We start from the raw sequence: 24,290 nt of genomic DNA, 5'->3' as shown, positions 1-24,290 counted from the left end.
TTAACAAATTGTGTAATTCATGGCACAAAAAGAATAATAATAATAATGATCTCACGTTGAATTTTTTTTCCGAAATATGGTCCCATGGTGGTCCAGCGGAAGGGGAGGGACCGTAATGGTGATTGGTCTAGGTGCAAATACACACACTCACACACACAACCAACTTTTGATCAGCACCTTGGACAGCAGCTGAAGCGCGCACCGAACACAGCAGCCGAAGACCACATTCATCAACCCTAATCTAACAACCTGGACTCAAACCACCAGTCAACCACAGTATGTTGATAATACGCATAGAACCAATAGCCATCAAGAAAACTACAGAAATTGATTCTAGGCCAGTGATGGCTGGTCGATAGAGGGCACTAGGGTGCCGCTCCCCCTGGTGGAGAGAGAAGAAGAAAGAAAAAATTGTGGTTTGGATTTTAGATTTCAACCTATTATTATTATTATTATTAATATAATTTAAAAAAAATTAATAAATAATAATTACAAATTTTAAGTATGTTTGTGTTTAAAATGCACAATAACGTGTAATATATCAAATATAAATCATTGTTTGTGCGTCCTATTAATCCCCCCTCGCTCTTCTCGGGCGCTATAAATCAGCGTCAGTGCGCAACTCAGCCAATTGAAAAATTCACAGGGCAACATGGATGAATTTAGCAACTAAATTTAATCCAATCAGCGTCTTCAAATATGATGCCTGTGGGCGCTTTTCTCTAGCGCCCGAAGTAGTCATTGTCTAATTATCTATTCACTCTATTGCCTTGGCTGAGCGTGGCATTCGTGTGACATCACGTCCACCAGGAAAATCCCATACGCTCCGCTCCGCTACTAGTTGTTGTCATAGATATATCGTCGTCGGAAATTGATAATAATCACAAGATACTGTACATTCAGACAGTGTTGGACTTGGATCTAACTAAATGGAAATATATGGACACGTTTATGGAAAGTTCAAGCCGCGACACAGCTTTTTTTTTTTTTAAGTGGATTAAGGCTGAATGTGGACATCAACATCAAGGTATGCTCGAAGGTAAGCAAGCGAAAAATATGCTTCAGTATACTTCAACATTTGAGTTAAACAGAAGTCATCACTTGTTATCTTATAGATAGATAGATTGCTAGCCGATCGTTAAGTAGCCAGCTAATCTTCTCTCCTCTCCAGACCTCCACGGCTCCACCACACAACAGTAGCGAGCTAACGCTAATGATATATAATCAGGACAAAACATGGTATAACGTCGCCCAAAAGAGTTCCCTAAAACATTCCGATCAGTTCATGAGCTGAAGGAAAACTACATATAAGTTAGCTACATAGTCAACACCCTTGGAAATTATGAATTTGGAAGTTGTCTGGTTGATTTAACAACTGAGCTAACGTTAGCTATCTGCTCCATCCGAAATCCGAATTTCATGGATATATCCTTGGGTAAAATTGTTTGTTTATTAACATTTATTCAACAAAATAATAATAACAATACATTTAACTTGTAGTGCACTCTACATTTGGAACCAAATCTCAAAGTGCTAAGATTTGACAAAAATACAATTAGAAACTGGCCCTGGTAAATGTCAAATCCCCCCACCCACCCAACCCCCTCCAGTGTACAGTTTCTTCCCCTTCGAATGTATATATATTTATTACGATCTCTTTCTTACAGTACTGTATATTTGTATGTCTTGTATGTCATAAATGTCTTGATGAAACAGTACTGTATATCTGTATGTCATAAATGTCCTGATGAATTGAAAATGGGGGACCCTGATGTAAACAAGACGAAAGTCTTTTTCTGGTCTGCATCCCCTTAACAATAGTTTGTATTGAGCCGTACTGTATTGTACCCATTCTGCAATATGTTAATAAAGTTTTCAATCAATCAATCAATCAATCAATCAAAACAACGCCAAAACTGTCTGCTTGCTAATGCTAGCTAACCGGAACTGATTTGCAGACAGGAAAGCAACCAACAATATTGTCCGTGCGGAACCCTTATCCCCAACACATAGTTCCGCGGCGCCCCCACTAGAATAATTTTCACCAGCCGCCACTGTTCTAGGCCTACACATAAATGAGTGGATGACGGCATCTGATCACACAATCACTTGCACGTGTACAATTATTATTCATTATGAATGACACAGTATCCAAATTATCATCACAGACACAGATTACAGTAGGTGCACATTTTCCATAACTGTTCATCCTTGCGCTCAGCAGGTATTATTATAATGTCAACAACACTGCAGTGCTGCTCAAGTCCAAATTCCTGGCTCTGCTGTTCTCTATTGAGAGTATAGCCAATCCACGAGTCTTTCTTGTCCCATGCTGCTCTTTAAACTTGTGGATGGCATCGACAATGGTGAGCTAGCGTTAGCCTCCGGGCCCGGCTGCACGTCCATATTTATAGCATTCGATAAAGCAGTATCTAATGTCTTCCGTTTCTCTTTTTGCCTGCCTCTTTTTTGTTTGGGCTTCCTGAACATCATGCTGCTAACATCAATGGACAAATTTGAATATTTCTCAGCAAGCCTCCTTCCTTCTTAACTTTTGAGAAGAACGCAATCACATTAAATAAGTAGTGGGTAGAAATAATATAAATTTATTTATTTTGAATAACACATGCCGTTCTGGAACATTTCAATAATGAAAAAACACGTGAAAAATATCATTCAAAACTGGTGGTAGGTGTGTAGGACCCAGGTGCAGTGCAGAACGGATAAGACAAGAGACAGGTGTTGGTTTTCAAATAAAAGGTATACTCTTTTATTTAGAGTATAAAAAGGGTACACACAGACGAGGGCATATAAATAAAAGGGGAGATACATCTGTCTCCAAAAAACGTTAGAGCACAAACACATAAACTATCTATACAATAAATGGGGAAAGCAAAGGAGAGAAAACGATGTCTCCAAAACACGTTACAAAAGAAATACGTCGGGCGACGGGTGCTGCATATGCACACAATAAAGTCATACAAGCGATAAGGATAAGACACTGCAATTAATACAAATGGCGAACAGACTTATTCTCCATGGCAGGAGCGATAAGTGTGACTCACATAGGCACTACTCACGGGCAGTCTGTTGATCGACTCACAGTGTCTGTAGTAACACGGAAGAGCATATAAAGCCACCTTAAATAGACACACCAGGTGCCAATGAATGCAATTAAGGCAGATAGACAGGTCAATTACCACCGGGTAACGCTAGGGCTTTGCTCCCTGAGAGCAAAACCCCAAACGTTACAGTATCCCCCCCCGACGAACGGCACCTGACGTTCACCTGGGTGCCTCAGCCTCAGGGTGTAGTTGACGGAAGTCTCTAATAAGACTATGGTCTAAAATGTCCCTCTGAGGCACCCAGGATCGTTCCTCCAGTGTGTACCCCTCCCAGTCCACTAAAAATGTAAACCCCCTACCCCTCCGCCGGCAACCCACAATCCTCTGCACCGTGTCAACCGTTTGTTCATCAATGATGCGGGCGGAGGGACAGAAGGAACTGGCGGGGACATGGGCGAGGTAAGGAAGGGTTTTAGGAGTGATACGTGGAACGCTGGGTGAACCTGCATGGAGGTCGGGAGTAGCAGCCTGTACGCCACCGGGTTCACGTGCCGCACCACCTTAAATGGACCCAAAAACCGGGGGGGCCAATTTCCTGGACTCTACCCAGAGAGGAAGGTCCCAGGTCAAAAGCCAGACATTCTGTCCCGGACGGAAGATCGGAGCCGGACGGCGCTTGTGGTTGGCCTGATGCTGGGACCTGACTGAAGCCCTCTGAAGCTCCGCCCGAACCCGCCTCCAGGTCCGGTGACACCTCTGCCTCCTTCTCCTGCTCTGAAAACAGGGGGGGTTGATAGCCATATTGGCACTGAAATGGGGATAGACCAGTGGATGGGCATAGGAGGGTGTTGTGGGCATACTCTGCCCAGGCCAGTCCCCGACTCCACATCGTTGGATTGCCGGAGACGTACTGTAGCACCTCAGCACACCCTCCAGAATCCTGGTTGACACGCTCCGTCTGCCCGTTGGATTGCGGGTGGAACCCGGACGACAGCCTGACGGAGGGGCCGAGACTGGTCGCAAACGCCCTCCAGAACCTGGAGGCGAACTGAGGACCCCAATCAGAGACCATGTCCTGCGGAAGCCTGTGCACCCCGAAAAACGTGCTGCACCATAAGGTCAGCTGTCTCCCGGCAACCATGGTCCCCAAGCGGGAATCGAACCCAGGACCTTCTTGCTGTGAGACGATAGTATTAACCACTACACCACCGTGCCGAGAGTTGTTTACGTTTACAAATAGCAACAGACCAAGTTCTTTGAGAGGCCCTCTTCCCCTTTAAGAGAGGTTACCTGTTTTCCGCAGATGATTTTCATAAATAATTCAATGTGGATGCTGTGTCTGAGGAGGCACTGCGGCGAAATATTTTATATTTTATATTTTATTCAGTGTCAAAAGGCTAAGTCTGATTTTAGACAGATACTTTTTTCCCCCTTCCATGAACCAGCGAGATGATCAAGCGCGTACCCCTGTGTGGGCAAGGTTGCTTTCTCTGAAGGAGGTACAGTAAAGCCTTTTGTATTGAACGATCTCGTTCACTGGCGTAGGCTCTCTCCAGGTGATTAAATCACAAGGGGAGCTCATTATCTCATTATCCTAGAAGGCCTACAACACCTCTTCTTTGGTTCATTCCTTCCTCCCTTGGTTCTCATATTGTCATTATCCAGACCCTCTATATACCCTGGCTGTAATCAACATGACATGATAAGCTAATGGTATGATAAGCAATAGTGAGATCAAGTGATAACTCAGAGGCACATCACTGTCTGGACGTATAGTATTTTACCAAGGAAATCTGCAGATACAGAGCAATTCATCAATAATACACACAAACTACCTTATTTACTTAATTCCTCTTCATTCCCATTACTGATGAGGTAGCTTTTATCACAATTATTACACATACATTTGGGGGGGGGGGGGGGAATTTACCAACTTTTTGGTATTTTCACTGTGGAACATCTTAATTTAGTGGCTAACAAAAGCAGGAGTGTGAGAGAGAGAGAGAGCAAGGAAGGAAGGACCTGGAACGATGAATTATGAATGAAGAGGGGAATGCATTATTTAACAGGGTTTTGTGCATATTTTATGGTAATAATTTTTCTTTCATTTAAAAACCACAACCGCCTCTTTGCAAAACATAAAAACATATCAATAAAATTACGCTGACAGTTGGATGCACATTTTAAACAAAGTCCTACTAATTGTGTAATAATTATGAAAATGAGTATTTCATTAGATTACAGATCAGTCCAATTAGATACATGATACTGTATATCTTCTATCTACAAAATTCTGACATATAGCAAACTGTTCGGTCTAGTAGCCTGACAATAGGTATGTCTGCAACTGAAATGGCCTTAAGTGAGATGCTGCCATCTAGTGCTATGAGGGAGGTGATACGTTACCATAATGCCTCTCAAAGAAAATGTTTTGGTGATAATGTCATCCATACAGAACCTTCCCTGGTATCATAATGAGTCATAATCAGCTTTGTTCATTCTGTAATGTCCCCAGTCTGACCTGTATATGATTGACATGAAGTGAGCCAACCTGTCAAACAAAGGTCTATAGGAACATGTATCGCTGTTCATGTTGTCTGCTTATCTGATCCTTACAGAAGCTGTCTGCTGGTGACATGAGCAGGTTCAGTCTCGTCCACCCACTGTAAGTGACTCTCTCACATCTTTCCTCACATAATATTCTACTTTTCCTCCCTCCTTCCTTCCTTCCTTCTCTTCTGCCTTTCCAACTTGTTCTGTGTTCCCACCTGCCATACCGGTTATTATTCAACATAATTTACCAACGCTGCCCTCTTTTCCTGATCCTCCAATCACAACTGTTGCTTTCCTCAGGGGCGGAGCTGGAGATAGGTCCATTTGGTGTGTTTCAATGCACATTAATATTCTAATATTATTCAGGATACATGAGTTGGTGCATGTAAACACGATGTCCCGCTTACAAGAGGCAGGGTGAGCTGACGTCCAGATTATGAGAAACTGGAGATGCCAACATTAGGGATACGGAGCCGTGTAAATGCGGATAACCACCGTATCCCATTTACTGAGGGTTCCGTTTCCAGGGTAAGGCTGGCAGTATTATGTTTATTCTCGTATATGGTTTCAACTTGACAACCATGAACCAGTGTTCTAAAACTGACTGCATTTTGATTTCTTGTCAGTTGCCGATATTATAGCACACTCCTACGCAGAGCTGTCTTTCTACACCTGCACGCCATAGCCTGCCAAACAGTGGAATGTCATCCAAACTCTCTTGAGTGGGAGTGTGTGATATAAAGAAATTATGCGACAGGAAATCGACTGTAGTCCGAGCTGTTTCCTAGCAACACGTCAAACACGCTACTGAAACCATCTGTAGGATATGAGGATATATAATAATGCATCCAAACACCTTATATTATATATGACCTTTGACCTTTGATCACCAAGCGATGGTTTGTTGGCTGGGTAGAGTAGACAAGCTCACCAGCCACAGCCAAAATGTACCAGTAGTAAACTAATATTTCTTTACTACTATGCACTCAAGTTAACTGTAGCACCCAAGTTCAACACTGTTTGACGAACTTTGTTACTTAGCTGAAAGAGTTGTACCCTTCCTGCTGACCTGTTGTACAGAACTTGTAAATCACTTTGGATGAAAGTGTCAGCTAAGTGACTAAATGTAAACGCAGTAGCCATGTGGCTCATAGCTGGTGCTATTCTCCTGCCCATGCCATTACAGAGCTCAGTCTGCATTTGCTGCTGTTTATATTGTAACCATGAGTTCCTGTTTCCATGTGGTTAATCATATACTTGTGCAATCAGGAAGTTATGTGAGGATTCCAAAGTGCTTGACATTGACACATTAATCAGTGTTGTGGTTGTGCAGTCTTGTTTGTCTGCTGTTTCGTTGGAAAACTTTAGCCCCAGATGGGGTTTCTCAAACGGAGGCTAAATTAGATTTATGGTAGTGAAATGAAAGTAATATAGATTAGATTAGATTAAAATGTATTGTCATCATACAGCACAAGTACAGTACAACGAAAGGAAGTTTAGCATCCAACCAAAGTGTAAATGTAACAGTAAAGTGCAACAGCAATGTACAGGTGGTTAAACTGGGCACAAAATATACAAATTAGTACTACTGAATGTAGTGCTAATCAAATGTATGTACAGAGTTGTAGTATAGTATGTACAGTGATACAGGTATGAAGACAGTATGGTACTGCCCAGCAGCATAAGAGAAGGATGTGTACAGATCTAGTATCTACAGATATGTAAAAGGCTACTGTATGCGACTATGTGTAGTGTAGGTAAGTACAGACAGGTACAGTATGGACAGATATATACAGTGAAAATAAATATATATACAGTATACAGCATTAATGTACATGCTGTTAGAAAACGGTGTCTTTGGCCTTTATCAGCCTCCATCTGCCCTTCCACGAAGTCTTCTGCGTTGTATTATTTGTTGATGATGAGGCAATCGTTTGGTGGAGTTCAGTCCTCCCACGCACTGGCTGTCACACTGTTTCACCCCGTTAATGCATCCGGACAAAAGAAGGTACTGGAAACGTCATCTCTTTATCATTAAAGGATGTTTATTTCCCTTAAACATAGCATCTCGTACAGAATGAAAGTCTTTGATGGTATCAGAAACTAAATTAATAGATTCTCTGCCGATCGCTTTGGTGGTTCTGCGGCCTGTCCGCGTCTATTCGAATCCTAACGCATTTATGCTTCCGCGTTCGCGTTTTACGAATCTGATTGGCCACTGCCATTTCTGGTGCGATCTGATTGATTGGCCACTGACGTTTCTGGTCATGTGACATGTGCGCCCAATCGCGTGACGCGCCCATTTCCGCCTCGACCAGCAGCAAACTACCTAACGCCTAGTTTATCACTGGTTAAGCTTAGGCGACTCTTTCGAAGTTGGTTAAGGTTAGAGTTTGGAATCAGGGCTGGTGTTCTATCGCCCTGCTCTAAGACAAACTCTAACCTTAACCAACTTCGAAAGAGTGCCTAAGCTTAACTGGCGAAAGAACTTGCCGTCACACGATTGGTGCGACCAGAAACATCAGTGGCCAATCAGAGCGCAAAACGCAAATGCGGAAGCATAAATGCGTTAGGATTCGAATAGACGCGGCCTGTCCTGCTAGCCGAAGCTGTCTGTTAGCCTGTTAGCTATCTTTCTACCACATGGTCTTTCCCCTCCCCCTCCCAACCCTCGATCAGAGAGCTGGGAGCTCAGCTATCGGTGTGGTCCGTCTCGCTGTCAAAACTCATCTGGTTCCACACCCGGTGTTAGGAATCCAGGTAAGAAATGTTGAGTTCTTGTGTAGCATGGAAGAAGGAGACGGAGATGGTGTTGCTCTTCTCGAATATGTGTTATTTTTATTATCAGAAACACTTTGAGCGATAATATATATTTACGTAGTAAAGCAGGTAAATAGCAAGACAAAAGAAAAGTACTGAGAGAATCCATTAAGGAAAAGCAATAGAGAATAGGGCGGTGAGAGACCCGACTTCTCGACCTTAAGCAAAAGAACTTTAAATATTAACACCGGGCGAGATATCCGATTTCTGCCCGTGGACGGCTGTTCCCAGTAACACTGCTGAAGAACCGACAAAAAGAGAGAGGCGAGGGATTACTATAAAGGCCTCAACACAGCCCGCAGACCCAATCAGAACCAGTGACACAAAACACAGGCAGGTGACAACAATCAGGGATAATTACAGAGACAGAGTGAGAATTCCAGGATGGCAGCAGAGCTTCCACTCCTGAATAGGGAAAGAAAGCCCAGACGTTACATAAAGTCTCTCTCTCGCGATGTTTCTCTAACATTGTCCCCCTGGCAACGGCCGACCCATATATACATGTGTAACGGTTGTGACATCGTCACCTTAAACTTTGATGCCCGAGGGAGTTTCGAACCCGGGTCTCCCACGCTGTGGGAAACAGCACAGACCGCTATACCAAGAGGTGAATTCACTACTTTGCAACGTGTCTATTTGTCTTTTGAGGATGAGAGTGAGTTTAACCCATAGCACCGCTATTCACCCCAGCCACTTCACAACATCTGAAGTCCTTCGTGACTGCGCTTCACGATACCATCCGTTACACTCACCCTCCTTAAACTCACTCCATTCCACCCAAGGCATCCGGGTCATGGCACCAATGTAACAGTTGTGACATCGTCACCTTAAACTTCGATGCCCCGAGGGAGTTTCAAACCCGGGTCTCCCACGCTGTGGGCAACAACACAAACCGCTATACCAAGAGGTGAATTCACTACTTTGCAACGTGTCTATCTGGCTTTTGAGGATGAGAGTGAGTTTAACCCATAGCACCGCTACTCACCCCAGCCACTTCACAACATCTGAAGTCCTTTGTGACTGCACTTCAAGATGCCATCCGTTACACATGTATAATTACTAGCTCGTTGGCTATCTCTTCCTGAATGTTGATGTTATTTTCCTAACTCTGTGAGTGACCTTGGCTCTCTGGCTCTTATCTCTCCCACAGGCCCTGCTACAGAGAAAATGTCTGTCTCTAAAGTTTAACACACACACAGGGTCTGTTAAACTAATATATATAGATATTTACTTTACATACATATGAAAACCAGTGATATCCTTGAATTATATCATACAGAGCTATGTGTATTGATAGTTTTTTAGTTCATTGATGTCTGGTAATATCTTATATCTAAAGGCCCCAATGTATAATATTCCTGATGGGGCCTGGCGCAGTGGCGTCTGCATGTCTGTGTTCTTCTCCTCCCTGAATATGACCTGATGACCCCGTTTTCTGCATCCATCCTGCTAGTCCCTCCACACACACACACACACACCCACACACACACACACACACACACAGAACTATTAGATGAAGTGCCTGGACTCTTCAGGACCCGGTGAACCCTTGACCAGTGGGCCGGTAAACTAGTTAACCGGTTAACCAGATGGCCCCCTCACCGCGTCTTAGAGAACATCCATTAACTCTTGCATTTAGACACACACACATAAACCCCCACACACACATGACATACACACTCATAAACACACACATATATGACATACACACTCACATACACACACACATAAACCCCCACACACACATGGCACACACACTCACAAACACACAGATACACACACATGACATACACTCACATACACACACACATAAACCCCCACACACAGATACACACACATAGATCAGTTAAATTGCTTCGAACTCTCAATGATCTGCCTCAAGTGTCATGATGAGAAGAGTAATGACTAGGGTAGCACAATGAGTACACTCATATATATACACCATGCAGGCCTCCACAAACCGGGGGACTGCAGATGGCTCATTTAGCTCAAGCCCCCACCTCTACGAGGAAGCATGTACTGAAAATCCCCCGGAATCCCCCTCCCTCCGTGCCTTCTATTCCCGCTCATATTCTCTTTGTCCTCAAGCGATGACGCGACAACTGTCAATCATTAAGCCAGGAGGAGGGGCAGCCACGACAAATGTATAAATGATGTGACAATGTATTATCGAGCCCACCACTTGGCAATTGCTCGCTCCGTGCGTGGAGGTGCATGCATTGCGTGGTCCGGATTGTGATCTATTCGTGCTGTGAGAGTTCAGTAAACTTTACAGACTGCCATCTGACTCTTTGTCTCATCTCTTTGTTCACCTCGCCGACATTCAATTAAAAGAACCCAGGGTTAATTTACAGTATAAGTGGAAGATCCGAGAGTATATCTTGATCCTTTTCATTGGAGGCACCGTAGGTTACATTATAAGGGAAGGCACGGAGGAAAAACCTTTCAATTGGAGGCCCCGCTGGGATTGATGATCGGAAATAGGTGAGCAGGAGATTATCTGCTAAATTGAATATTCCAAATTTATGATTTTTGTCTGGGGTGAGAACACAGGATGAGTAGATCATAATCTGTATTTTTTATTTTTTGGTTTTGTCTTCTTGTCCATTTTGCATTCGTCCCGGGACTGACTGACGAGTCGTAACGGTTGAGTGCATTGGTCCAGGTCGAAACGAGTGCCGGTGCTTTTTCTTCAAATGACACAGGGTAAGCAAGCAGAAAACCGTTAATAATTTTCTGCAATTGGCCATTCTAAATTTAGAATTTTATTGTCATGTTAAAGAGGAAGTGTACCTGCGTCTGTTGAGATCTGTGATGATATGAATATTGTCTCTAGAACACGAGGCACTTGGCTGTGCGATCGAGGTGGAAGTTCATAAATTTTTTGTTTTATTTATCCAGTGGAATTTTATAGCGTCTCTCTCTCCATGACCCTCGTCGTCACGGCCATGTTGCATGGAGAGATAGCTATCGTGGTCATGGATTAAAATAGCACCGTTCCAAGAAACGTGGTACGGGGAAGCTATATATTGGTGGTTTGTTGGTAAAATAGCACCGTTCCAAGGGGACGTGGTACGAGGTCGCTATATGGTGTGGATGGATTATTGGTAAAATAACGCATTTCCAACGTGGCCCCCGTCGTCACGGTCACAATTAGTTAGAAGGAAAGTGGTACAAAAAAGTTATTCATGGTTGCTGATATGTGTGTTGAATTAATAATGTGTAACAAATGTATGAAGTTCCATATGATGGGTAAAGCCATGTGTCTCCAGTCGAGTCAAGTGGGTAATTGAATATTCATCACGGAATACAAAACCAGTGCGTTATGTTGTTGATAAGGAGGCCATTATCGCCGCGCGAGGGGACAGGTTTCTCCACATTGCAGTTTCAGACTATGCGTTGACGACCTAGTTGATTAAATATAGGCGGGTATATATGCTCCGGGTCTGAGAAGGAGCGGTGTTATATTGTATTATATTATATTGTATTATGTTGTGCTATATATGCAGTTGTGGTTAGTTTATTTGCATGGACCACTCTGAACACCGCCGTGCGCTCCGCGGTGCGACCGGCGCTTCGCTTTCGCTCCCCTCACGGGCGCGCGGCTTGTGGGGTGGAAGCGGTTGTTTTCGCGTGGTTGGATTCAGAGGCGTGCATGTTCACAGAAATACACTCGATATCTGCGTTGTTACCACAAATATGGATGTTGTTAGAGGTGAGCATGTTCACAGAAATACGGTACAGTGCGGCTCAATACGTACAATTGTTAAGGGGATGCGGACCAGTGATGGAGCTTTCGTCATCAGGGTCCCCATTTTCATTTCATCATAATCATCACCATTGTTATTATTATTATTTCGTTGGTGCCGCTTGCTGTAAACGTTGCGGGACCACACGTAAATTCACACAGGTCTGCATTGATGAAGACACTTCAGATTGATACAATATTTTATTGGAGCGACGCGCGCTCGGTCGAGGCATGTTCCTGCCGGCAACGGAGAGCAGCCGCGGGCTGTTATGTTCCCCCTCTCTCAGTCTCTTTTGCTCCGTAAAGGGCCCACATTAACCGTGCTGTCCTCACGGCAGTGGGAGCTGTCCGTGGTGCTGGAATACAGCAAGCCAGCACATTTTTCACTGGGTGAATCTCGCCTCCACTCTCTCTCTCTCTCTCTCTCTCTCTCTCTCTCTCTCTCTCTCTCTCTCTCTCTCTCTCTCTCTCTCTCTCTCTCTCTCTCTCTCTCTCTCTCTCTCTCCTCTCTCTCTCTCTCTCTCTCCTCCTCTCAGCCCTTGCAACCTCCTTCGACAAGCTCTGTCCCCTCGTTGAGAAACCTGCCCGCCGTTCCCCACCCAGTCCATGGCTGACGGATGCAGTGAGAGAACAAAGACAGAAGACTCTGTCATCTTTCTCTCCCATTACAGAAGCCGAGACCCTGACACTGGTAACGTCGAACCGTCCGACTACATGCCAGCTGGACCAGCTACCCTCCCCACTCCTCCAGACCATAGCACCGGACATCCTCCCATTCCTAACTGCAACCATCAACTCCTCACTCAACTCAGGGGGGGGTCCCCACCTCCCTAAAACAAGCCAGAGTCACGCCCCTCATAAAAAAACCAACCCTGAACCCCACCGTCATAGCCAACTATCGTCCTGTCTCTCTTCTCTCCTTCCTTTCTAAAACACTTGAACGTGCTGTATCCAACCAACTTACTGCTTATCTCTTACAGAATGACCTCCTAGACCCAAATCAGTCTGGCTTCCGGACTGGCCACTCCACAGAAACGCCTCTCATTGCGGTCACAGAGGCACTTCACTTAGCAAAAGCGAAAGGCCTCTCCTCTGTCCTGATTCTCCTAGATCTATCTGCAGCCTTCGACACAGTCAACCATCAGATCCTCCTCGCGGCCCTCGCAGGAATGGGAGTGGCTGGATCTGCGCTGATATGGCTGACATCATACCTCAATGACCGCTCCTACCAAGTGTCATGGAGAGGGACTCTGTCGGCCACCCGCCCCCTCCGGACGGGTGTCCCCCAGGGCTCGGTCCTAGGACCCCTTCTCTTCTCCCTCTACACTAAATCACTGGGTAACATTATCACGTCTCATGGCTTCTCATATCATTGTTATGCCGATGATACTCAACTCTTCCTCTCCTTCCCTCCCTCAGATATCCACGTCTCTGAGCGGATCTCTGCCTGTCTGTCCGACATCTCCGCCTGGATGACGACCAACCACCTCAAACTGAACCTAAGCAAAACAGAATTGCTCCACCTGCCGGCCAAATCCTCCCCCCTGACCGACCTCTCCATCACAGTCGAGAATGCAGCTGTGACCGCGTCGCCGACCGCCAAGAACCTTGGTGTTGTCCTCGACGACCAGTTGAACTTCTCTGCTCACATCGCAGCGACAACCAGAACCTGCAGATTCCTCCTGAGCAACGTCAGAAGGATACGCCCCTTCCTGACAAAAGAAGCCACCCAACTCCTCGTCCAATCAACAGTCATCTCCCGCCTCGACTACTGCAACGCACTGCTAGCTGGCCTCCCGGCCACTGCCACCAAGCCTCTTCAACTCATTCAAAACGCAGCGGCCCGCCTGATCTCAAACCTACCGAAGTCGGCCCATGTCACCCCACTTCTTAGGGACCTGCACTGGCTCCCCATTGCTGCACGTATCTGCTTCAAGGCCCTCGACCTAGCATACCATGCGGCAAAGGGAACCGCTCCCGCCTACCTCCGGTCAATGGTCTCTAACTACACACCCTCAAGACCCCTACGCTCTGCATCCTCAGATCTACTCCTATCCAAGCTCCCGGAGGGTCATCAAAGAGAAGCCGCCTATTCTCAGTCCTTGCCCCACAATGGTGGAATGAACTACCCATCCCAGTTAGGACAGCCGAATCCCGTCCAATCTTTCGCCGTCGACTAAAGACTCACTTCTTCAACCATTATCTGAAATGATAAAAAAAAAAAAAAAAAAATCTAACCCTGACTAACCTTACTGTCATGCACTTGTCCTAATAAACTAACCTACACTGTAACACGCAACACTTTGATGAACATTGTTACTCAGCTGATAGAGTTATACCCTTCTTGCTGTCTTGTCGCACAGAACTTGTAAGTCGCTTTGGATAAAAGCGTCAGCTAAATGACTAAATGTAAATGTAAATGTCTCTCTCTCTCTCTCTCTCTCTCTCTCTCTCTCTCTCTCTCTCTCACTCTCTCTCCAATCTCCCCCTGCCTCTCTAACAGGGCTAGGCTTGACCTTTGACCTGAGAGGTGAAACTCAATACTTAGCACTTGTGGGGGCTTCTCGAACAAAGTCGTCTCTCTCTATGCCTCTCTCCCCCCCTCTATCTCTCTCTTCCTCTCTCTTTCTCTCTCTCTCTCTCTCTCTCTCTCTCTCTCTCTCTCTCTCTCTCTCTCTCTCTCTCTCTCTACCCCCCCTCTCTCTCTCTCTCCCTCTCTCACTCTCTCTCTTTTTCTCTCCCTCCCTCTCTCCACACATGCACTCTCTTACTAACTCTGACCCTAACTAAGCTCTTTGCCTCTCTCTCTCTACCTCTCTATTTCTACCTCTCTCTCTCTCTCTCTCCCTCTCTCTCACATTCACTCACACCCTTGTGTTCTGTGCCTGGTCATTGGTCCGGAGACTGTCCCAACAGGGCTCCGTACCTACCACCCAGACAGGGTGAACCGGCGCAGGGTAACAACTTGGGCCGAAGGGGGAGGGGCGCGTAAAGCACCACGGCCCCTTTGAGTGAGGCACTTAACATTTGTCTGCCCTCTCCCTCTCACATTCGCCCTCCCCATGACTATTCTTGATCTCTCTCTCTCTCTTTCTCTCTCTCCCGCTCTCCCTCTCCCTCTCTCTCTCTCTCACTCTCTTTCTCTCTCTCTCTCCTTCTCTCTCTCTCGTTCTTTTTCTCTCTCTCACTCTCCCTCGCAGGCGCGTGTGTGTGGGAGGCTTCCTGAACAGAATTTCTCTCTCCCCCCTCTACCTCTCTGCCCCTCTCTCTCTCTCTCTCTCTCTCTCTCTCTCTCTCTCTCTCTCTCTCTCTCTCTCTCTCTCTCTCTCTCTCTCTCTCTCTCTCTCTCTCTCTCTCTCTCTCTCTCTCTCTCATTCTCGCTCTCTCTCTCTCTGACCATCTCTCTCTCTCTTTCTCTCTCTCCCGCTCTCCCTCTCTCTCTCTATCTCACTCTCTTTCTCTCTCTCTCCTCTCTCTCGTTCTTTTTCTCTCTCTCACTCTCCCTCGCAAGCGCGTGTGGGAGGCTTCTTGAACAGAATTTCTCTCTCCCCCCTCTACCTCTCTGCCCAGACAGGACACGGAGACGTGCACTGGAGCCGCCGTGGTGCGGAGCTGTTCCCTCTGTCGTGGTGCTGAACTAGAGAGAGCCACCACATTGTTCCTGCTTGGTCTGGGTGAAACTCTCTCTCTCTCTCTCTCTCTCTCTCTCTTGCACTCCCTCTTCCACTCTCTCTCAAATTCTCGCTTACTAACTCGCACTCTCTCTCCCCTGCTCCCCTACTCTTTCTCTCTCTCTCTCTGTCTACCTCTCTCTCAATCTATCTCTCTCTCTCTTACTTCTCTCTCTCCATCTCTTTTTTCTCTCTCTCTCCCTCTTCAAGAAAAATGACTGAACGAATTATACAAAGGTGGGAAGCCTGTGGGCCAGGTAGCATAGGCCAGGTATTGGTAGCCACACATTCACGTTGGCTGGGTAAGGTCGCTGACAAAGGAAGACGCAAAGCCAGTGCGAGATTTGTAAAGTGGGCTGGGAGGGTACAGATGGTAGGGGTCTTAGGACATTGGACAGCAACGGCACCGGCGAAGGGTGAACTTAGTGCGTGCGCGAACCAGGCGGCCACTAGAGTAGCCACGGCCACCGCTGTTTTGGGAGGGACAAAATCCTTCAAGTTCAAAGCTAAGTCTAAAGCTAAACAGGGACTAGCGGAGGCCGAGTCATTCCTAGCTGACTGCTCCTGTTTTCTGGGGGAGGTTAAACTGACTATGGAAATCGAGGGGAGAACAAAGGCGGTTCCCCCATGCACTCCAACGGCTCCTGAGGTTAGCACAACCAATCCATTTGCTAATCAGCCACGACTATATGCGGATACTCAGGTGACGCTAAACAATTTCCAGATGCCCCTGAAGAGGCGGGGTAATGAACCGCAGGGTTACCCCCCATTCCGGAACGACCTGGTGCCAGGGTCAGGAAATTGTTTCTCGTGTGGCATGCCTGGTCATCGGTTCAGGGAATGTCCCTACCCACCCCCCGAACCAGGGTCACAAGGCTGTTTTTTGTGTTCTGTGCCTGGTAATTGGTCTCTTGGATGCCCCAGAAAGAGATGGCACAGGTCACCAGGTAACCTGAGAGGTATGACGACTCAGCACAACGGGGGCGATCCCCATTAATCTCTCTTGTGTTCCCTCTCTCTTAGGCCTAAGGGGGAGTGATCTTGGCTGAGAGGGAGGGGGGGGGGGGTAGACGATGGTGATCATTCATTGAATGAAGCCCTGATGGGGCTGAGGACCCTGTCTGCAGGTATGGAAGCAGATGCAGGAAAATTTGGTGTTAACGGATAGTTGGCTGATAGGAACAGTGGAGGTTGGGGGGTTTGGCTAATTCAGAAGATATGGGGTGTGAGCAAGGTGATCCAATAGGGGAATCGTTCAACTGGGTTATGACTTTTGAATGATGAACTGTTTTGTTGAGGGAATATTCGGGGCTGTCTGTGCGCTAGAAGACATGGATAATTCTGAATTTAAAGAAGGATTCTAGTCCATCTTTGAATGTTAGGAGGTGGAGCAGGGGAGTGGGTGTAGACTGGAATTAGCTGGGATTGAGGGTAGAAAGGGAGGAAGCCACCACTGTTTGTTTGCCTATGCGATACTAAATGCATGTCTTATGATTCCAACTAATACGTTAATACCGGTATGAAAGGCAGTATTAACTAACGTTGTTTTGTTGTGTTTGAGTGATAGGTTTTGTTTGTCATGGTTTATTGGTAAATGCATGGATATATATCAAGTGCAGGTGTTAGTACATGTGTGTCCTGAAGTATGGGTGTGGAGGTTATGTTTGGTTTTAATTTGGTTCCTATTTCCTTTTTTTTTATCCACTTTTTCTCCCATTTTTCTATATTTTCTCCCATCCCAATTTCGTATCATCCAATTCAACCCTCCCCTGTCACGGACGCTGTTTCTTGCCTCCCACAAGCCGGCTGCAATGTGGACTAAGTCATACATAGCACAAGTCCCCTCCGGTACTTGAGGTAACAGCAGTCGCATCTTTTCACCTGCGCAGCTCGATCTTTCAGTGGCGAGGAGTAACGCGTGGGAGGCTCACGCTGCCCCCGACACTTCCTGATTCTACTGCGCAGGTGCACCAACCGACCTGTAGGAGTCGCTGTCCACAACGCCCGATCCCCACCCATCAGTTTCCCACCCCCTAATACGGCCAATGTGTATTAGTACGGACGACCAGCTAAACTGAAAGCAAATGTGGAGCGCTGGGCTCGAACTGATGAGCCCAGCGTCTCCAGCATTTCGTGGCGAGCGCCTTGCCCACTACGCCACGTAGCCGCCTATTTGGTTCCTATTTCCTTACATTTTTTGACTGAGTGGGTGGTGATAGAGGATTCAATTACTGCATGTTTCTATGGTTGTGGTAGGGCTGTGAGGATGGAGACTGAATGTTGTTGCTTGTTTTTTCCTTTTTTTTTTTTCCTGCTCTCCACTGAGAGGCCGTGGACCACCCAGCTTGGACGCTGGAATATACCCCTGGGGCTAGCCTGGTCAGTAGAATGCTGTATACTCATTAGGATGCTGTATACTCAGTAGAATGCTGTATACTCATTAGGATGCTGTATACTCATTAGGATGCTGTATAACTCATTAGGATACTGTATACTCATTAGGATGCTGTATACTCATTGGGATGCTGTATAACTCATTAGGATGCTGTATACTCATTAGGATACTGTATACTCATTGGGATACTGTGTACTTGTTTGAATACTGTATACTCATTGGACTACTGTATGCTCAATAGATTAGATCTGTGTTAGGAATGCACTGATATAGGACGATGTGTGTTTTGTTTGGTGTTGATTTGATTTATACTATATGTTTTGTTGGAGTATGTGTTTCTGATTTTGTCCACTCTTGTTATTTTTTCATTTGTGAAATGGGTGATAATGAGCACGGAGCGTGACGCTGATGAGCCGGAATTGGAAATCTGAAAGTTGAGTGGTTCTTTACGCATTTTGTGTATGTTTCAATCAATGGGTTTTCTCATAAGAAGAGTCTAGATGAATTGTAATCTGCTTGTGGTTGTTGAGTAAGCTGTGGTGTTCTGTTGTGATTTGTTTCTTCAACAGGCTGTCAGGGGTGGTGGTGGCTGGACAGACACGGACACGATGAGTGTATGTACAGAGTGCGTTCAGCTGTCGTCTATTTCATAACCGGACTCCTGGGGGACGCTGTAGTCATGCTGTGGGCCATACCAAGGCTAGGCCCTTCTCCTACACGGTCCTCAAAAAGAGGACGAATTGGGAGCCAGGTACTGGCGGTGATGACGACCTGATCTTGAGGTAGTAAAATGCCTTGAGGTGAGTTCAGATGACCACGGTTACGCTCGCGTGAGCCTGGAAGATATGCCACGGGCTGAGGCTCGATGGTGCCTGAAAATGTAGGGCTGATTGGTGACAAATTGAGGAGGAGGGGCCGACACAGGGTGATAGTAGTGTCCTCTGGGGGTTGGAGTATTGGTGGGGCTAAATTGGTGGGGGATGGGTGAGCGACTGGCATGTACTCATGGTTGGGTGATGGAGTGTCATTTGTAAGTGTCGTTCGGCGCTCTCTACCTGATGGCCTGCTGGAGACTTTGGAGTTGAGACTGTTGGATTCACAGTCTCAAGGGTGGGTGTGAGTGGACTCAACAACTGAATAAATTGAACTGAATTGAAATAATTAATTGAAATAAGAATATTGGAATAATAGAATAAATAAAATGAGAAAGTATAAATTGATTGAAATTATGCAGAATGTGACTGATCTGTTCTAAGATATGATCTGGTAGAAATTATGCAAAATGTGACTGAACTGAAGCTGAACTGTTTTAGAGTATAATCTAGTTGGAATAAATAGTAAGCATCTTTTCCATATTTTAGAATCAAGAGTGTCAAGCATCTATTCCATATTTTAAGATCGAGAGTGTCAAGCATTTTTTTCCATATTTTTTAAAAAATCCTGGTGAAATGAGGTTAATGTCAATTTGATGGCAATTAATTTTGTTTATTCCTCTATAAAGTTACGGCAATGAATTTTGATGACTGTTCGAATTGGTACCCTGAAATATGTTTCCTGGCTTACATTGTATAGTTGTTATTAGCATTTTACGGGTTTTTAGTCTGATGTGTTAGCCTGGAGGAGCAGGGCCCAGTAGTGCATTGTGGCAAACACAAGATTACAACCGGGCATAATGGATAAATGGGAAATCGATTGAACGGGTCATCAAGGTCCTGGGTGGTCCTGGGTGGGCCTATGTCAGGGGTAGGACTGGGTAACACGAAGGGCCAAGGTAAAGTTGATGATGTGTATTAGAAGATGGACGATTGAAGTGGAGGAAAAAAGAAGACGGTTCACTCCACTCTCTTCCCCTCTGGTCCGTTCCATCACCTGCCCACCTACGATCCCTCCTGTCTAAAGACACTAGACCTGCCCACCTACGATCCCTCCTGTCTAAAGACACTAGACCTGCCCACCTACGATCCCTCCTGTCTAAAGACACTAGACTCTACTGGCGGGATGGAGGCAGTCGTCTCGAAGGACATCCTCCTTCTCCTCCTCCTCCCCCGTCTCCCTCTCCCCACTGACTGTGCAGGGGATCAAGGACTGGATGACCTCTGGACCATCTATTTGCGACATGTAGCAGACTGAGATCTCCAACATGCGAGGAAATTTTGCTACGACTCTGCTTCGTTCTGCTGGACTCCCACACCTGCGCTGTATTGATGATTGTATTGGTGGTCATCCCATACGTAGATATATGTCCAGAAATGTACTGTATTTGTTCCTGACCTTCGATTTTGGTCGAGTTTTGGCCTTTTGACAGGTCCATACTTGGTGCATGTTTTGATGGTTGTGTCATATTGTTGGGTACAGATCCATCAATGAACTGTTGTGTTTGACGTATATTTAACGTCAAAAAGGGGGATTGATAGTTTTTTAGTTCATTGATGTCTGGTAATATCTTATATCTAAAGGCCCCAATGTATAATATTCCTGATGGGGCCTGGCGCAGTGGCGTCTGCATGTCTGTGTTCTTCTCCTCCCTGAATATGACCTGATGACCCCGTTTTCTGCATCCATCCTGCTAGTCCCTCCACACACACACACACACACACACACACACCCACACACACACACACAGAACTATTAGATGAAGTGCCTGGACTCTTCAGGACCCGGTGAACCCTTGACCAGTGGGCCGGTAAACTAGTTAACCGGTTAACCAGATGGCCCCCTCACCGCGTCTTAGAGAACATCCATTAACTCTTGCATTTAGACACACACACATAAACCCCCACACACACATGACATACACACTCATAAACACACACATATATGACATACACACTCACATACACACACACATAAACCCCCACACACACATGGCACACACACTCACAAACACACAGATACACACACATGACATACACTCACATACACACACACATAAACCCCCACACACAGATACACACACATAGATCAGTTAAATTGCTTCGAACTCTCAATGATCTGCCTCAAGTGTCATGATGAGAAGAGTAATGACTAGGGTAGCACAATGAGTACACTCATATATATACACCATGCAGGCCTCCACAAACCGGGGGACTGCAGATGGCTCATTTAGCTCAAGCCCCCACCTCTACGAGGAAGCATGTACTGAAAATCCCCCGGAATCCCCCTCCCTCCGTGCCTTCTATTCCCGCTCATATTCTCTTTGTCCTCAAGCGATGACGCGACAACTGTCAATCATTAAGCCAGGAGGAGGGGCAGCCACGACAAATGTATAAATGATGTGACAATGTATTATCGAGCCCACCACTTGGCAATTGCTCGCTCCGTGCGTGGAGGTGCATGCATTGCGTGGTCCGGATTGTGATCTATTCGTGCTGTGAGAGTTCAGTAAACTTTACAGACTGCCATCTGACTCTTTGTCTCATCTCTCTGTTCACCTCGCCGACATTCAATTAAAAGAACCCAGGGTTAATTTACAGTATAAGTGGAAGATCCGAGAGTATATCTTGATCCTTTTCATTGGAGGCACCGTAGGTTACATTATAAGGGAAGGCACGGAGGAAAAACCTTTCAGTTTGCAGGTGTATATAGAGGGGTCATATGCAGGTATATTCTGACAAATATGGATATATATATGCGGTAAATATAAAAATATTAATGTAAATATGCAATATATACAGCACTGTTGTACATGCTATCATACAAAGTTATGAGCTGTCACCAGATGGAATTAACAAAACACACACGACACACGGTAGAAGCAAGTTTAACAGCAGTTCTATATCGTATTAGCTGCCGCTCAGCGTCAATCTGCACATATCTCACTCCAGTGACGTGCACTGAATAAAAACTTCACAAATGCACCTTTACATACCAGCATCCGTCTGGCCACACCCCCATCTGCTACCTACATAAGCAGGGGTGGGGCCACACACTCATCTCCTTCTCAAATTTCACCCCAAGAGAGTACCTGTATACCAATCACTTGACGTGGGAAAGAAAGTATTAGCTGAAGAGAGGAAAACAGAAGAACAAGGAGATACGTTGACGTTATATCTTTATTTTTTCTCTCACTATTTTCGAGAAAATACGGCGATATTGTCTTCGTTGTTGGAGTGTCTGGAAGATGATGATCATTCTGACCTCCACCGGCTTTTTCGTATTAGGGGCTTGCATCGCTGATATACTCCCCACCTGCAGTCCTCCTTGCTGTGGCTGGATAGGTATTGAACCTCCGGTTATACAGTTGGACTGTGGGAGGCACCGGCTGAAACTGGTTGCTTCCGAGCTGGGTGAGTAATGTTTTGCTTGCGAGCGCCAGTTGTCTGCTAATGCTATGGGGGTTAGCTGACAATTTTACGAAGGCCGGCCCCAGATTGGGGTCCTCTGCTCGGCTTCTTAGGCGGCGGACGGAGGGTCCTGGTTTGACGCCCATGATGGTCAAACTAGTGGGCCGCGACCGAGACCTGGTTTGAACCCGGGATTCTCTGACAAGCGGATGCTTCTCTGTCCCATGCAGGCCCCATCTTTCACATGAATGTGAGAGTACACCCTAAACGCGAGGAAATGTGGGTATGGATCTTCTTTATCGGTAGTTCCATGCTCAAGTCGGCTGCAGCCCGCATGGGAATTGTGCCGACTCCGCTGTATGTCTGGTAAATCACCATTGTAAACTGTGTTGGCATTTCTTTTTCTCTTCTCTCTTAGGATGAGGAGGGTTTCAGGTGGCGGCCTGTCTGAAGTGTGGCTTGTTATGTCGTTGTACAGTTCAGGTGATAGCTGCTTAGCTTGCGTGCTAGTTTGTGGCCTACTGTTAGCCAGTCAGCTGTTAGCCAGTCAGCTGTTAGCTGCGGCGCTAGCTCGTTGTGTTCACTAGGCTAGGAAACGTTAGCTTGTTGTTATCAGTCGGGAACGGCTGTTAGCTTAATGCTACACTGTTGAACGTTACTGTGAGTATAACATGCCTTAAACACTCTGACTATGACGTCATCTTTGACAGAGGATGTTAGTCGACCCTACACCGGGTGCCATGCCAGCGAGGACTTCGTCAACATGGAGAACGGCGGCTGGGTGGCGTAGCGGACATTACCCTTGTCACCAACGCAGGAGATGCCGGGTTCGACTTCGGTGTCCCGTTAACCAGTGTTGCAGTCCTCTCGGCCTGCACTCAGGGTGGAGGTAGGAGTCCTGACCGGACTTTAAACACTTCTTCTTTCCTTCCCTTCTAAATGTTTTGTAATAATGATGTTTTCCAAAACGTGTGTTGCTGCAATACATTGAGGATACGACGCGTGTTGTGTGTGAATTGTCTTGTCACTGGTATAGCTTCTCTCTACATAGAAAATCGGCGTTGTTTTTTACATGTGTAAAAATGAACTGGTTAGTTGTGATGAGAACATGTGTTCATGTAACGTTTGTAACGTGGGTGAACTCACAACTAAGTGGGTTAATTAACCTGTGAAGCTATGCTTAGTGACATGTGATTGAGGAATGAATCCTTTTCTCAGCCTGTGATGACAATGAACAGCGTGTTCACATATTAACAGGGGTACCTGTTCAACCTGGTCATATCAAAGGTAAGGTAGGAGGGGTGACCCCCCCGGTTTTTCCCTGGGCTCCCCCCCCTCCTCTCAGACATGTTTGTTTACAATATATTGTGTCACTGTGTTTGTGGGGATACGATGTAACCCTCAGCTTAAGCTGCTGGGGTTGTGCGTCTGCTTGAGAAACTATTCTTTTCATAGGGAAAAGGTTGTTGGTCACTATCATGTGTGCTTAGCAAGGCCTGTGGCCAATACATAATCAAGGACTTATGTCTCTCTCGTTATGAAAAACGGCATTCCTCTGTAGTAAGAGTGTACTTTTGCCATTTTTTGTTGTGATGAAGGGTTGTGTGTGTCGTTGAGATCTACAACTGGGTTAGGTTTTGGCCCACAGAAGCACATGTGTAAGTCTGGTACCGGGGCTCTTAAAGGGGCCCTCTCTGTTCTGTGTTTTTTCCTTAGTAAAAATCGGATAGCAGGTTAGCACATGAGCTATGTGAA

The sequence above is a fragment of the Notolepis coatsorum genome, assembly GCF_963971535.1.
Source record: "Notolepis coatsorum genome assembly, chromosome: 9".
In the NCBI taxonomy this organism is placed as follows: domain Eukaryota; kingdom Metazoa; phylum Chordata; class Actinopteri; order Aulopiformes; family Paralepididae; genus Notolepis; species Notolepis coatsorum.
The sequence above is the reverse complement of the archived record's forward strand: the minus strand, read 5'-3'. Positions refer to the sequence as shown.